This window comes from Vicia villosa, unplaced genomic scaffold, assembly GCF_029867415.1.
Source record: "Vicia villosa cultivar HV-30 ecotype Madison, WI unplaced genomic scaffold, Vvil1.0 ctg.002587F_1_1, whole genome shotgun sequence".
Classification (NCBI taxonomy): Eukaryota; Viridiplantae; Streptophyta; class Magnoliopsida; order Fabales; family Fabaceae; genus Vicia; species Vicia villosa.
The window spans coordinates 80841-85769 of record NW_026705977.1 but is presented as its reverse complement, the minus strand read 5'-3'; the positions used below and the strand labels follow the sequence as shown (position 1 = coordinate 85769).

Here is a 4929-nt window from a genome sequence, read left to right as displayed (position 1 = left end):
GCTTTTGGAGTGTTGCAGCCATTTTGCTAATGATTATGTTTTCAACGGTTTAATTTGAATCAATCTGCGTAAACTTCTGTTCAGTCTTTGTTCTTCAACTTCTGTTGTAGATATATTTACAGCGTGCGGTATCGGAAGTTGCTTTCAGTGGTGTTAATTTGAGTCATTTCATATAATCTTCTGTTCAGCCTTGTTCTTCAGCTTCTGTTGTAGATATGTTTGTAGCATGTGGTATCAGAAGTTCCTTTATAACTTGCGTTGTGTTTCTTTAGCTTTAAGTTCTGGTTCTTCAAGTTCTGATTGCTGGTACTGGTACATCTTCTGAAATTAGAACCAAATGATTAGAGTACCATGTTTGCTTTATACAGAATTTGTTTGCTTGTTATCATCAAAACACTAAAATATAATTAGAAACAAACTATGTTTTAACAGAAATGACCACTTTGATTCTGTTATACAACGTAAGGAACCAACTTGAAACTTTTAAAACGAAGATGACCAAAATGTACCCCGAGGCATAGGTACGAGACTAAAAAGATATTAAGCCTAACTTATACTATGATATTTTTATTTTATACTTTTGGAGAGATTGTTACTCATGTAATCATAAATTTTTCTAACTTTTTTATCTATAAATAAAAAATTAATACATCATATAAATCATAGATATAGATATGACCTATATAGCACTGAACCTTTGAAAAAGACGAATTTTTATTCGTGTCGGTATCGAACATTTGAATCGACACTTTTTTATTACATTTAATTTGTTTATTTTTTCAAATTATTAGCAATGTTGCCGTGTTAGTGTCGAGATCAAATTCTAGGTGTCAGTGTTGCCGTGTTAGTGTCGAGATCAAATTCTAGGTGTCTGTGCTTCATAGAATATGACATTTAAAATTTTCAACAAATTAATTTCATAAGCGTTCGGTCAATACGTGGGTTATTTTCTAATTTAAATAAATCATATTATTTTGTTTGATTTGTAGCATCTTAAAAAATATTCTTAAAACAAATATGGGCCTATAGGAGAAGAACATGAATAACATGTTCCAATAGTAGAAGAAATATGTGAAGGAAGGTGTGCTTGAAAGTATTAGATTTTAAGGACATTAATAGACACTTCACACCTTCACTTTAATAAGTAAAAAAGAGTATTCACCAGAAACCCAACTATGATATGACTTAGAAGAAGTAGCTTACATGATTCCAAGTTTACAATGTGCAAGCTATGTTCTAGTCTCGACTTGAATTAGAGTTAATCTTTTTGAAAGACTAGATTGAAAGAAATACTCTTGACCGTGTTTTTCATACCTATACAAAGTAGTAGAATGGACCTAAGATAACTATTTGACCAAAAGAACCCCTGTTGGGGGTTTAATGGAGGGATTGTTATAAGCAATGCTTCTTGCCGTCCTCCAATAGTAGACTCACCAAATACTATAAAATGTAAAACAAATAGTGACAGAACTTTGTCATAACAACACACATGTATATCATTAAAGAGGAGAACAAAACTGAGAAAGGGTTAAAAAGAATGTTGATTTTCTCTGCAAGATTTGAAGCACTGGACTTCCATACATGACTAAAAAAATTTGTAACAACAAAATAAATTGCCCTCACGCAGGATCGAACTGCAGACCTTCAGTTTACAAGACTGACGCTCTACCACTGAGCTATAAGGGCAGATGGAATTTGATTTAAATATTTTTGATTTAATTTCTTAAGCATTTAAATTTTATAGTAATAATTTGGATATCATTGAAGAGAATTCTTTTTTAAAATATTCAAGTTTTAAAGTTTTATTACCAAACTAAACAACCTTCCATAATAATTCTCAATTTAACCATGTTTCAAAAAAAAAAGTGAATTAAAGTGGAGGTGTCACTTGAATTGGCGCCTCCTATATATTTTTCAATTTTTTCATTTACCTGCGGATTTTCCTGCAGATTTACTTGCGGATTATTTTCCGTAGACCACTACGCAGGTATATCTGCAGGTAATGTTAAAATATGTAGGAAAATCCGCAGGTAACTGAAAAAATTTGAAAAATATTTAGGAGGCGCCAATTTAAGTGTTTCACTTTATTTTGTTTGAAACATGGTCATATCGGGAATTATTGGAGAAGATTGGTTAGTTTGGTAATAAAACTTCAAATTTTGGTTATTTTTATAAAAAATTCCATAGAAGAAAGTAAATATTAGTATCGTGTTGGGTTAATTCATACTAGAGACAAACCTTAAGCTTATCTTCATCAAATTGAAACTCATATTTTTTTTATCAAAAAATAAGAGCGAGGTGAATTATGTGTTTAAAAAAAAATTGGATTTGAAAAAATTTTAGGATTGAAATTAGAGTTTAAAAAAGGCTTATAAATAAGCAATGGAAAATAAAATTTCCGAAATAAAGTGAGGAAATAAGGAGTTTAAGAAAAAGAAAAGAACACCAAGAATTATACAGGTTTAGTCTAAAAACGACTTAGTCATGTCCCCAAAATTTGATTTTGAGAGTATCCAATAATCTTGAGAGCTTTTAGTTGGTAACACTCACGAACCCCCTTATACAAAGAAAATGAAGTTTATGGCTAAATTCCGACCAAACAATAAACTGAGGAGTGATGTGGTGAGTCTTTCTTCCAAACGATAGATTGTAGCAGTTATTCTTCTTTCCATAAGATTTTACCACGGGCTGATCTAGAGTTTTTAGTATTGGGTTTTGCTCACAAGCCTAATCTTAGTTTTATCACGGACGAACCAAGGACCTTGGAGATTTTATCACAGGATTATCTCGAACCTTACCAAGCTTTTAATATCGGACTAAGCTTGAACGTAATCTTGGTTTTACCACAGGCTAACTTAGAACCTTTGAGATTTTAACAGCAGACTGATCTCCAACCTAAATAGAGACTTGATCACAAAACCCTCAAGCTAAAACTTTTTACTATTTTAGCTTCAAACCCAAGAAAACGATTCCTAAGTGGATAAAATGTTTAAATAATGTAAAAATAAAACTTCCCTGGTGAACTTACAAAACTACCATTCCAAAATTACAATTTTCTCAATCACAGAAGAACTTCTCAAAAAGAACTTCGGGTAGAATATTTGTAACGCCCCAATTTTATTTTAATTAATTCCTGTAATTTAAGTATGTGATAATTGGTAATTGGGTGGTATTGTTTGGTGTGTTGGTGTATTTGAGCTACCTTTGTATGGGGTATTGGCCTTAAGAGTAGAACTAAGGTAGTGTGGCGTGTGAGGAAAAATGTAGAAGTTTATGGTATAGGGAGTCAGACTAATTGAATTAAATTAGTTAATAATTATTTAATTATTTAATATTAGATGGATATTAATTTAATTAAAGAATTTATAGAAATTATTATAATTATTTTAATTAGTTGGAATTAGTAGTAATAATAATGGTATATTAAAATAATAGAAAATGGGAAGTGGAGGAGAAAAGTTGTCAGTACGTGAAGTTCAACATTCTCCTATGATTCAAAGGGTTCTCTCATCAATACCTAAGTCCAAGGATAGCCCAATTCAAGATCAACAACTCTCAAGATCACCAAAGGCCCCAAATTAGGGTTTTGACCTAATCCCACTAAAGGGTTGACTTTTAATCAGGACATGGCTCCAAGGCTCAAACTATGATTCAAGAGCATCCAAATCAACATTATAGTCCATTCATATCATTTATTTGAAGAGGAGAGCTTGATTCATATGAAATCCACAAAACTGCAGTTCATTTGGAAAAAAGTGAACTGTGTGAGTCAACCTTTGACTTTTTAGAAAAATGGTCAACTATGAACTTTTGAGGATTCAAATCATCATCATATTATTATTGAAGACATTTGGCCAAAGAAAATCAAGAAAATTCACCAAGAATCAAAAAGTCAACAAAAATCAAAATTAGGGTTTTAAGTGATTTTAACCTAATTTTGGGAACTCCAATTTTGCCTACAAACTCAAAAATCTCCAAACTTGAAAGTTGTAGATCTTGATAAAAAACTCATCACACTGAACATTGCTTCAAAAAATGATTATTTTGAGAGATATGGAATTTTGAATATTATGTTAAAAAAACTTAGAAAGTTTTTAAGTGTTTTCACTTAGATTTTTCCTAACTTTATGGCCATTTTTCTCCATGATCCCAAAGGAGTTTGAGAAAACTTTTAACAAGTGACTTAAAGTATGTAGCAAGGGGTTTCCAAAGAGATCAATAGCATGAAAATCCATGGCTTGAGTTATGAGATATGATTTTGTGAAGAAGGCTCCATGAACACTTGAATTCAAGTATGAACATGAAGAGGTTATGAACCAAGTTTGTTCAAATTTGAAAGATTCCTTGCTTGCAGCTTCTTTAACTTGTGTCATACCCCAAAATTTGCCCATACTATTTCTCTTGTTCAAACTCAAGTCAAGGCACAAAGCTCAAAGACATCCCTCCCAAACAAAGGCTCAAGAAACTAGGGTTTTGTTGTTCTGAGAAAAATCAATGGATCAGAAGACTCCAAGGCACCTCATAGGGGTTATGATATTCCAAACTAACTCCATGACAAAATTCAAGGCTCAATTCAAAAGGTTGATTACTCAATTGCTCAGAAAGTCAAAAGTCGACTAATTTGACCTAGAAGTCAACTGTGGTCCAAGTACAGTCAAAACTCCTGATTTTTTGTCAACAACCTTATTTTGAAGTATCATTCACCATTTGATCAAGTATTGATCATGGTTCATCAAGAAAAGATCAGAAATCAACAAATTCAAAAGTTTCTAAATTAGGGTTTTCATAGGAGAAAGTCAACTAAACTTTGACCAGCCATAACTCCCACATGGAACATCAGAAATTTCCCATCCAAAGCTCATTCTGAAGGAAATTGAATTCTCTACAACTTTGTCTCTCACATGCCAAGTCTAAAAATGCTTAATTTGA

At 32.0% G+C, this 4929-nt stretch overlaps 1 non-coding gene across 1 annotated transcript; it reads right to left on the bottom strand.

Moving 5' to 3' along the window:
• Positions 1-1614: 1614 nt before the first annotated feature.
• Positions 1615-1686, bottom strand: TRNAT-UGU (transfer RNA threonine (anticodon UGU)). Its single transcript has one exon. It is a non-coding gene; the product is annotated as a tRNA-Thr (tRNA).
• Between the last annotated feature and the right edge of the window lie 3243 nt (positions 1687-4929).